This window comes from Ptychodera flava, assembly GCF_041260155.1.
Source record: "Ptychodera flava strain L36383 chromosome 3 unlocalized genomic scaffold, AS_Pfla_20210202 Scaffold_26__1_contigs__length_13983176_pilon, whole genome shotgun sequence".
Taxonomy (NCBI): domain Eukaryota; kingdom Metazoa; phylum Hemichordata; class Enteropneusta; family Ptychoderidae; genus Ptychodera; species Ptychodera flava.
The window spans coordinates 11,704,219-11,716,891 of NW_027248280.1; the positions used below are offsets into that span (position 1 = coordinate 11,704,219).

The following is a 12,673-nucleotide window of genomic DNA, read 5'->3' on the forward strand; positions in this document are numbered from 1 at the left end:
CAGAACAAAAAGATTATACTGAGTGCCACATGTAAAATGAAATATTTTTTGTCAACAATTAAATTTTAAACATTCTTATTGAGGATTTTATAATGCATTTCTTCACAAAAATGTACACGATAGATTGACTGTGCTTTCGTGAATTATTATAACGCCCATACTGTGCATCAGAAAACGATTTCTGTTTAAGGCCGAGGGGTTTATCACTACTTTGAGTAATCACGTGCCAATTCGCACGAAAAGGCGGCTGGGAAATTTCATGAACTTGTGCATGTGTAAGGCCGCGGTCACTCGATCGGGCCGACTGCGGTGAGGCATTCAATCACGGTTGCTCAAATATTTCGAAATATTTTTTAATCAAATGCCAACCGGACTTTGCACTACCATCAATCTTTTCCAATAACGTTGCTCGTCTGACGGAAAGTTCAAAGCACAATTTCATCGTAATAATAATTTCCGCTCTTCAAACTTTTCGTTGATGGTAGGGACAGGGGCTTTGGGATTCTAAAACATGTTAAGTTTCGATTGTGTTTTAGTGCTGACGAAGGGTTGAACTCAAAACGTTCGTGTTTTTATCTTTTTTCAATAACAGGTATTTTATTTCCCACTGGTCGGTTAGTATTTTATTGTATCCGTTTCTAATCGTTGCAGTTTATACCTATCTTGAGATAATTTGTATTTTCTACCTAAATTAGATTGTTAGCCGCCTTTTCTCATGCCCTGGCTCACGTCCACATTAAGATAGAGAGCCAGTAGACGTTGAAGAAAGCCAATTTTTGCTTTCATCGTCGCATACTCACTGTGTCTGCCTTATCCCATCCGTGAACATCTTGTTTCGTACTTTATATTAGATTAGTAAAGATAAAAATACAATCAAATTTTCGACATAGTGGCTGGGCCGAAAAAAGACATTAGAAAACTAATTTCATGGTGTCACATTATTCCACAGTAGATACGCTGGAGTAATATCCCCCACATGTGCTCAGGTGTCCGATTGTGTTTTCCAAAACGCTGCCATAAGCTTTAACTGGGTGCTAATTAGGATTATTATACGAATTTTGATCGATATCGCGTTGTTGTTCAATTATCAACCACAAACATAGTCTCCAAAAGTCTAACACCTGTGCATGTCTTTTTAATATGAAAAGGCCACAGTCTACCTAGACGACCATGAAGAAAACGCATGCTGCTGCCAGTCTTTCCTGTATTTGTATATCAAAATATTTACTCGTTGCTCAGCAACTCTTCAACATATGTGACCAAATCATTCAAATACAACACAATATGCCATCTCGTCGTACTTTTCGCATAATCTCGTTCAATTATCAACCAAAAACGAAGTCAAAGGTCATAGTCTACCGAGACGACCATGAAACAAAAGGCATGCTGCGTTGCCAATATGTCTTTTATTTGTATGTGTCAAAGTATTGACTCGTTGCTCCGCAACGCTCCAAAATATGGCAACACGAATAGCTTATGCGAAAAGTACGATGAGAGGGCATCGTGCTGTCAGTTGCGTAGCAACAATATTCTCTTTGTGAGTTCTCAGCGCAGAAAATATGGCCACATCGCTAGAATGCAACGCTATATCGACCAAATTCGTGCAATAATCTGTCAGGATAATGTCCATATGGAGAATAGTTTGGAAGAACCAATGGCGCACCGTATATGTAATGAGGTTAAGGCAAGAACCAATCAGGTACTGTATATGTAACGAGGGTTAAAGGTTACGTTGAGTCGCTTTGAAATGTTATGCTGACATCGCGATCTCAGTTGACAGATATACCGATCGAGTGAGACTGTTGGCTACCCGAAGTGTCCTCAGCCCTAGTCGATTTGCGATGTTCTACCGTGTTAAAAATTGTAAGATTTCTTCAGGAATAGGTTTCTGTGTTTCTTTACCCCTGACAATGTTCGACAAAGAGTTATTGGACGTTTTCGTTCTCTTTCAAGCTTTTGATTAACTTCTCGGCGATTTATACTGCGCGCGTTTTTCTGAGCGAAGGGGCTATTGTACCGGGAAATGCATGGTGATCGAAAAAATCGTGGTGCATCGTGCTCCAATGACCGACAAGAACAGTTGACCCATCTTTGCAAAGTTTGAAACATTCTCCATACAACAGATGACAAGTCAAATTGAAATTTGACGAAAAATATGCGATATTTGACGACAAATAACTTACTGTAGATTTACAAGGGTCACAACGTGAATTCTAGGAGCGGTACCTAACCAGGAAAATCATCCAAAGAAGTAATTTTCGATGTAATAACCATTTGTGTCGGTCACCATGTCGACCGTACTGAACATTGTGCGTAACATCTACATCTAAAAACTACCGAGTGCTAAAATTAGGGGTGATATCAAGCCGAAAAGTCCCAAACGCGTTGCAACCTACGAGCAGGGGTTTGCATGGTTAATTATTCATGACGTTGGCGACGGCAGGTACGCTGATTGGTCAATCATAGTGTTCTCTATATGGACATTACAAGGACTGATAATCCCTTTATCATACATGTATGACCTCAAAGATCAAATTTTCGCCACAATATAACAAATTAGATAGGTTAGAACGGTAGTACGTAAAATTCGATGTACCGCAAAGTCAACGCCCTGAGGGTGCCTTGAGTCAACTTCAGCGATCGATCTCACAGGCTTACGCTCCTATTTGCATATCAATACGCGCGAGGATGGAACCATTTTTAGCTCACGTGTGTAAACACGTGGGCTATTGTCATAACGATGTCTGTCTGTCTGTCCGTGTGTGTGTGTGTGTGTTAGTGTGTGTGTGTGTGTCTGTCTGTCTGTCTGTTTACACGATAACTCAAAAACGCCTGAACGGATTCAAGTCAGATTTGGTACACAGGTACTATATGCTACTTGCAAGAACTGATTAGATTTTGGTTAGTGTGGCTTGCATATTAATGAAGTTATGCAATATCGTTTTTTTTTTCCGTACAATGGTTTCCCTATGGAGACGGTAATGACAGTGTAGACATATATCAAGAAATACTGCACAAAATTTCATGAAACTTTTCACAGATGACAATCTCAGAACATTATGATGGTACTGTGAGTGTCATGTCAATTACCTTCTCATTTGCATATTTAATGAACTTTTGTTATTAGTGAGATAACTCTGAAATTCCTGCACCAAACTTGATGATACTTGCAACAAATATTGATCTGATATATCTAATTATACTTAGAAGCATTGGGCAGTGTCAAGTTAATAAATAGCTCATTTGCATATTTTATGAAGTTTTGTAATTAGTCATATAACTCCAAAATAACTGCACCAAATGTGATGAAATCTGCTGCAGATACTGATCGGACAGATATCTAACTGTGGTGTAAAGCATTTAGTAGTGTGAATTTAATTGAGGGTTCATTTGCATATTTAATGAAATTTGTAATTAGGTATATAACTCTGAAATTACGGCACCAAATTTTGCGAAACGTGCTACAGATATTGATTTGATAAATATTCAATTGTGCTATGAATCATTGAATAGTGTCAAGTTAATTTAGGGATTATTTTCATATTTAATGAACTTTGTAATTGGTGACATTACTCTAAAATTAAAGCATTAAATTAAATGAAACGTGCTACAAATGTTGATCTGATGGATATCTAATTGTCCCATGAAGCATTGAGCAGTGTAAATTAATTAAAGCTCATTTGCATATTAAATAAAGTTTTGTAATTAGTGATTAAAATCTGAGAGTACTGTGCAATGTTGAAAAAAACCTGCTTCATATAGTGATAACATATATCTTATTGTTCTGTGAAGCGCACTACTATTAAAGAACCTGTTGTAAAACACGTGAGCATATTCAGTTCATATCTGGTTATCCATTGGGGTTGTCAACGGCAACCTATATGGGCAGTATTGAAATGAAACTGGAACTTAACGCATATACACACCTTTAAATGTTTTTTTTTATTTATTTCAAAAGTAACGGTAATATGTTACACACTAGGTTATGATTATAAAGCAGTTAAAAGGAAAACATAACGCAAAAATCGTCCAGTGTGCACTGGAGCTAACCCTTCCTGTGTAATTCTTTGTCCTGTCCTTTGTCACCCGTTGGGTCATTCGATGTCAAAAGTTCACGGAGGACCCGCCGCTTTCACCAACATTTTGATGACCTGCGACGCACGTTTCCCCCCTCCAACAGATAGCTGCGTTTCCACAGCTACAAAACGATATACCATTGTTTTCAGGACGACACTGCTTCCAGATTATCACAAACATTGCAGTTTTGAAGTCAACATCAGTAAGAATTTGGACGAAGAAAATGAATTCGGATGATGTGCCAACAGAGTGTGCCAGGAGTACGACAATCGCCAACTTACTCGCATCCTCCGGACGCCTGTAGTTACTTGTTTATCTTAGCCACAGCAGTGATTGCGCGAGCTTTGTTTGATTTTATTCCATTAAATAATATGCATATGATTTCACATTTCAATAAGTCGTAGTTTATCAGTCGCAGTTTATTCTGACAATTACAAACATGTTTTTTTTCTTTGTGCAAACTGTGGTGTAGAGGAGATTGTAGTAGTAAGCGTATCTCGCGTGCATTCTAAATTGCGATTCTATATTTTCACTTGTGAAAATACAAGTGAAAATACTGAAAAAACTACGAGATTACGGCCAGCATCCGCGCGCCACGAATAATCATAGATCCTGGGACTGAACTTCCCCCCCCCCCCCCCCCCCCCCCCCCCCAGTAAAAGTTTGGTTTCAGTTTTGTGAGACTGGGAATGTCCATAAGACGAACGATGGTCATCGATATCACACGATGAATCTCTCAGTTTGTGTTTAGAAGTTGAGAGGTCACCGCCTACGTCACTGTAGTGACGACGTACTGCAGGGATCCTCGACCAACAGTTTTACGCTAGCAAAATGGCGGTCTCCGTGTAGTCATGTCGGGCAAACTTAGAAAAAAGGCGATATTTCAGTGAATTTTGAGCGGATTTCTGGTCTGGTGAGTCCCTAATAACCAAGCTGTCGATGAGTGTTGGCAATTTGTAATTTGGATGGAAAATTTTTCGAAATATCGTCGAGCAAACTTGCGCAAAGGGTGCTTGCGGCGGAACATGGACGCTACTCTATGGAATATCCCATAGCTGTGGTGGCGGGGTTAAAATCGTAAAAGTCAAAACCAGCCCGTAAAAGGCACGAATCCCGTCTGAAAACACCACAGCTATTGACCCACAGCTAGCACCTAATCCAGCTATAACTCCATTATAACGCGGTCAGAAAACACCTCTCGATTTCTCTCATACATCGCATTCACTAATTTAAATTATTCCTTTATTCACAGACTTGGACAAAGTCTAAATTCAGCGGTAACGCGGGCGGGCCATTGCTACCAACAAGAAATCTCGGTACTTGCGGTTTCTTGCGCATTTTAGTCGCATTGTAGCGTGGGGAAAAATGGCAGTGCTTGTGAAGGGGCGAATATAATTTGGATTTTTCGCTGGTCATATCGTTGCTCTCTGTTTCATTAGCGCTTCACTTGATCCGTCACAACTTTTGCTAAAATGCAGTATGCTTCTCGGCCTTTAACGCGGACTCGAGATGCAATTTAATTAGCTTGGGATAGAAACGTCCATGTTTTAATAGTTAGCGTAGCAAAGACTTCAAGTCTATTCAGAAAATGTTGTCAGCTAAAAGGTATCGTAGATACCAATTTAACGTAGGAACCAACCTATGGCCATGCAGGTGTCATTAGTTTGATAGCTGAGAGATCTAAGTAATGTAAACTTACGATATTGCGAGGGTCAGTTTTGTCTCTTAGCTACGATATCGACATCTGGACAGATGTACGTGGGAAAAAGCTGTCATGGTTATGGCGATCGTGTGGACGTTTATCACCTGGCATTATCGCAATCTAAATAAGGCGTTTTGTTGACCGTATCAGGGAAAAAAGCAAACAGCAAACCTGTCAAGGTCACATAATATATAAAATGAGTACTTATTGGCATTGCTAGTGCGCTGCCTAGGAACATCAAACGAAGCATAATTTTTTTCAATCGAATTTTGTCACTTTTTGGCAATTATTACAATCTTGTCATCAGTATTATACGTACTAGTTTCCGCCCTCTTTCTTCAGTTCCTACTTGTCCTTTGCAGGATCCGGAGGCAAACTCTTTGAGCGAAATCGGCAGTAACAATTAAGGTAAGGTGATACAAGTTGTACAATTTATGCAGCAACAATCATGGTCAGTGTATTTCCCGAAATGAACTGAAAATTCTCCCATACTGTGTGCGGTGCCTGTAGTTGCCTGTGAATTGAAAGTGTTATTTCGGCTCGAATTCACATTCTATAATTATTTTTTACAGCAAACGAGGAGTACTAGTACGAAACGGTTAGGTGCACAGACACAAAAATAGTTCCACATTGTAGATCTAATCCTGAAAAGGCTTTAAAATTAAGAATGGTAAGAGCATCGTCGGAAGACTTGATGTCAGTTTACAATGGTTCTTTAAAATCCCCCGGTACAAAACATGGAACTTGAAGTAAAATCATTCAGGACTTTAAAAAACGAACATGATAACAGCAAATGTCACGTAGGGCTTAGCCCTCTGTTTCGCGCCAGAGAACTGAGATTACAAATTTTATTTCCGGCTGAAGAAGCACAGTCGACACGTTGGTCATGTACTATTGATACATGATAAGCAATGAGAAAGAATAAATGGAGTTAATTGTTACTTGCGCTATACATTAGTTGGCCCACAGCGCATAGTGTAAACAATAAATTCAAAAACGAAGTTTACTGGGTCACCCACTGATGCGCGCAGTTCATACACGCGTTGTCAGACCCGGACAAGAATAGATTTTCTGTTTATTCTGTCTAAATCGTACATGTTGTACTTAACATTTTCCCTTCACTATGATAACAGCCAATTTGTTTATAAGGGACGTGACTGCGTCATCATTATAGTTGCCATGGCAACTATACTGCTCATCTTCCAATCGCAAGGTGAAAACCATTTAGCCTAAAACTGGCAATTTTTGTATCTAGTACTTGACCCAGGATGTGCCTTCTAAATGTAAACGTTGTCGTTGGCAAGTTCAATACCAGCATTCTTGGCGTGTTTCCTCGTTAATATGCACTATAGTTTCCTCTCTTTTTAGCTCACGTTTGTGAAACACATGGGCTAATGTCAAAGCGATGTATGTCTGTCTGTCCGTGTGTGTGAGTGTGTGTGTGTGTGTTTGTCTGTCTGTCTGTCTGTTTACACGATAACTCAAAAACGCCTGAACGGATTCATATAAGATTTGGTAGACAGGTACCATGCGCTACTTGCAAGTACTGATTCGATTTTGGTTGGTGTGGCTTGCATATTAATGAAGTTATGCAATATCGTTTTATTTCTGTACAATGGTTTCCCTATGGAGACGGTATATGAGAGTGTAGGCATATATCAAGAAATACTGCACAAAATTTCATGAAACTTTTCACAGATGACAATCTCAGAACATTATCGTAATACTGTGAGCGTCATATCAATTATCTGCTCATTTCATATTTAATGAACTTTTGTTATCAGTGATAGTACTCCGACATTCTTGCACCAAAGTTGATGAAACCTGCAACAAATATTAATCTGATATAAATCTAATTATACTTAGAAGCATTGGGCAGTGTCAAGTTGATAAATAGCTCATTTGCTATTGTATGAAGTATAACTTCACCAAATGTGATGAAATCTGCTGCAAATACTGATCCGACTGATATCTAACTGTGGTGTAAAGCATTGAGTAGTGTGAAATTAATTAAGGGTTCATTTGCATATTTAATGAACTTTGTAATTAGGTATATAACTCTGAAATTACGGCACAAAAGTCAGTGAAGTCGGTACAGATATTGATCTGATAAATATCAATTGTACTGACAAGCATTTTGCGTGTCTATATTTAACAAATAGCTCATTTGAATATTTAATGAAGTTTTTTAATTAGTCATATAACTCCGAAAGAACTGCACCAAAGAGATGAAATCTGCTGCAGATACTGATCCGACTGATATCTAACTGGGGTTGTAAAGCATTGAGGAGTGTGAAATCATTAAGGGTTCATTTGCATATTTAATGAACTTTGTAATTAGGTATATAACTCTGAAATTACGGCACCCAAGTCAGTGAAAACGGGTATAGATATTGATCTGATATATATCTAATTGTACTGACAAGCATTTGGGTGTCAAGTTAACAAGTAGCTCATTTGTATATTTTAGTAAGTTTTGTAATGAGTCATGTAGCTCCGAAATAACTGGACCGAATGTGATGAAATATAATGCAGATACTGATCCAACAGATAGCTAATTGTGGTGTAAAGCATTTAGTTTGAGGAATTAAGTAAGGTTTAATTTGCATATTTAATGAACTTGTAATTAGTGATATTACTCCAAAATTACAGCATTGCATTTGATGAAACTTGCTAAAGATATTGATCTGATAAATATTTAATTGTACTGAGAAGCATTAGGCGTGTGAAGTTAATAATTCGCTCATTTACATATTAAATCAAGTTTTGTAATTAGCGATGTAACTCTAAGAGTACTGTGTGAATATTGATGAAACCTGCTTCATATAATGATATAACAGATATCTGACTCTTCTTATTACATGCCTCACATGGGTGTCGATTATATTGGTATGGATTTGTTTATTGACAGCAATATTGAAAAACATAATATAATAAATCCTCGTCAGAGATAGTTACTCTAGCAGTAGACCGTATACACGTCTATTCTTATCGGAAATCTGTCTTCACCTCCGTGTTGTGTGCTCAAGTAAACTGCTGTCACGAATATACAATGTCTGTCTTTGTTCTTGTGTTTTGGTTAATGATTATCCTGAGGTCTGCAAATGTTGCGTAACATGTCCTTGCTCGTTGATTTGTCACTTGATATAAGACAGGTTATGGATGTAAAAAATATGGACAGGTCAAAGGTACAATTGTTTTACACTTCATAATAGTCAAAAAGTATGCAGTAATTCATGTCATTCTGTATTATTATATGAGTCCAGTAGTGTCTGATAAATGCCAATACATGTCGAGTCATCAGCAGTCAATTTCAATGCTGGATAACTAAGTTTGTGATTTTGTCAAATTCAAAGTCATTCCTTCCATTCAGGTGTCACATTTGTTCTGTTGAGTAAATGCTAAAATTTTCTAGTCTGTTTACTGAATATTAATTAACCGGCTGTTAAAACAAGAGAGTATATTCAGTTCATATCTGGTCTATATTTGTATAAATATTTTCGTATCTTGTATCAGTGGCTGGGTGGTAAATAGTATTTACTGTTTAATGCCAGTGATATATTTTATTGATGGCAGTTAAAAATCGATTCTTTACATTTTTGTTTTGTGTTTACAAGATTCAAAATGCGTCGTGGCGTAATTGGATATAGTCGAAGAGATATCTGCCCAGTAACTCAGATCACCGACAAATAGCAACAGAGACTAGATACGCGGCACGCCGTTTGATGTCATTGTCCGTCTCGATAAACTATGGCCTTATCATATAAAAATGACCTTCACATGTACAGGTGTCACACTTTTGGGACATTTTGCGGATGGTTTAGCAATTGCACGAGATTATGCGAAAAGTGGGACGAGATGGCATCGGTGCTGGCTGTCTCGTAGCAACCATATTTACTTTGCATGCTAATAGGGCAGTAACACTGCTTCACACCAAGCAAAACATGACGCGCCAGCAGTTTCATAAATACATCAACCCATGAAGAATTTGTAGAAGACGATATTGTCGAACATACTTTTGCTTAAAAAATTGCCTAAAATCCGGAAACTACCGAAAAGCGCATGTTCGGCACTGTTCGGAAAGCAGAGTCGAGGGCTACCTGAGGCGCCGAGGCGTACATTGAGTGGATTACATGACCGCTTTAAACTTGAACAATTTAAATTACGTGGGAAAATTAAAACAAACACATACAATGACTGAATTAGTCTTTTTAGGTTGTTTAATAAGTACATAGGCCCTATTATCAACCAAATCAAGTTAGAAGTTCATGTTTCTGTAATGTAACAATATCTTGAGTATTTCACTTTACCTTCATTGGATCACGTGTGCCAACTGTGCAATCTCCTGCTTAAAACATCAGCCCAGTGACAAGTTCAAGCCCTTTCCTCCAATCTCATCATAATTTGTGGCTTATTGTACTCCGCGAAATGGCGAAATGACGAAATGGCGAAATCACGATTTTCGATTTTTTCCAAATCGCAAAATGAACAAATAAAGAAACTACGCACAGAGAAATTACCGCCACCTAGAGTATGCTTTATAATCGTCTCCTATCTACTTACTAGTACAACATTACATGTAAACGCCATGTTGAACATCGCTGAAATTGGCCTCGGAATCAAATTCATTTTCGAGTGACTGAACAAACAGCTGGCATATGTTTTTTTTCCAAACTGACCAAAGTCATTTTCTGTCACATGAAAAGTATTTCGACCACAACAAGTTATTACTGGCATGTGTTTTGCAGTATAAAGAAAAAGGAACTGATTAGCTATGATACCATTGTCGGTTAGTTTATTTGTTTGGCCACCGTTTTATCACATACTCCTGCCAAACTACGTGTACGCGTGCACTCTGACGCAAAACTTTTTTATCTTGGTACAGAGAGATCAAAGGGACAAACCTTTAGATATTCGGAGGGGTCGTCAGAAACGTGGATTTCATTCTTCATCGGAACAGAACGAGAAAGTTTGGGGGAAATATCTCCACACTACATTGCAAAATAAACAAAATATTTAGAACACAATTGAGTAAAATAAATCTGCAAGACTCAGAAAAATAATTTGCACACTATTCTCATTTGAAAAAAAAGAAGAAAATTTGAAATTTCAGTTGTACAATTTTTTTTCACAATCCGATCGTGACCATCCCTCCCAAAATCTAATGGTCTATCCCTAAGCCTCGAGGTATACATGGTTTTGTGCGCTGTCAATTTCGGGTTCGCGATCGCACGATTCGAATTTATCGTACTTTCGGTGCTAAACTTCGATGTTGAGAATCAAAACATGTGCAGATTCACTGAATTTTACTTTGTTCAGATGAAACTCAGCAGATTTTCTATCAATTCTCACAACCTGCACTGCATACACGTGGGTTTTGGAATCCAACGTGCAGATTGAAGTGTGCACCGCCGGGTATTTCGGCTTAACATCGATTATACAGCATACTCTAGGTGGCAGGTAATTTCTCTATGTGTAGTATCTTTATTTCTTCACTTTGCAATTTGAAAAAAATCTTGATTTCGTCATTTCGCCATTTCGCTATTTCGCTGAGTACAATTAGCCTAAATTGTTTGGGTGAACTTCCAGAGATCCGGGGAACAGGTGATCTGTAAATTGATAGGTATATTCACGATCTGAAACACATTTTAATGAAGTTATTGTGATGTATGTATTGCACTTTTATATGACATATGTTCTAGTTTTCTGACCACATGTGTCCAATAAAAACATAGACACCTGGTATAATAAACAACAAAGCAGATTTCCATATATTATATGACTTCATCGATTGGGGCACAACACATGTCAGAACAATGTCCATCCTGAACAATAAAATATAACTTCGGGGATTTTTACCACAATTTGAAACACCTAATGGTTATGAATTGTGATAAAATAACAAACATCCAAAACTATTTTGTTGGCAAATACCTGATTGAATGTGACTCATTGAAGAACTGCAGAGAGAGCACTCCAAAACCCCATATTGCATCCTGTCGGTTAGGATTCGTGAATCACCCCACCAGTCCTCATTGTACCAAAACCTCTCGCAGCTAGGTAAACAGGTTTGGTTTATGTTTATCCTGTAGATGAGTCATAGCCTGCAATGCCAGTTGAATAAAATCAGTAGGACAGCCCAGCTGTACATGTTCCACAATCTGTTTGAATGCCACATCCATTACGGTCATCAAGCATACTGGTTCTAATATCTGATAGTGTTGATGATATGTTTTCATCATGATCCACATCATCCTGTAAGACATCTATGCCATAGTGTTCTTCTGCAACGTAAAGTTTTTGAAACTTCTCTCTCAAATGAACTGCTTTCCGCTTACAGGATTTCTTTACAAGAAAATGGGAGTTACAGTATCATTAAAGGGACCAGTTTGAGCACAGGGCCTCATAAATGGCTATTTCAGTCAATATCACAGCTTTTTTCTTTCTTTTTCATTGTTACAAATAAACCAGCTGAAGAGCACAACACTTGTGTAGCTGTCTTTTGTGTAGCTTGTATTGGCATGTATAGTGCGCCCTCAACGGGGAATATGACCATATGTAAATGTGACCTTTAGTTCCGTGACCTCTAGCCATGCCTCCTTCCCTCGCCATATGGCCGGCCATGCGTACAGACGTCGCTGTGTTTACTGTACTTAGTACAGTAAGCATAGCGAGGACAGGAAGTAGGCATGGCTAGGGGTCACGGAACTAAAGGTCACATTTACGAGGGCGCACTATACATATCAATACAAGCTACACAAAAGACAGCTACACAAGTGTTGTGCTCTTCAGCTGGTTTATTTGTAACATTGAAAAAAGAAAGAAAAAACGCGTGATATTGACTTAAATAGCCACTTATGAGGCCCTGTGGTTTGAGGAAAATCATGGCAAAGT

General features: G+C 38.3%; 1 long non-coding RNA gene across 1 annotated transcript in view; it reads left to right on the forward strand.

Moving 5' to 3' along the window:
* Positions 1 to 6,108: 6,108 nt before the first annotated feature.
* Positions 6,109 to 12,673, forward strand: part of LOC139126035 (uncharacterized) — a 101,370-nt gene continuing 94,805 nt past the window's right edge. Inside the window, exon 1 of the long non-coding RNA XR_011550439.1 lies at positions 6,109 to 6,187. This is a non-coding gene — a long non-coding RNA (uncharacterized lncRNA). The remainder of the gene's footprint in view (positions 6,188 to 12,673) is intronic.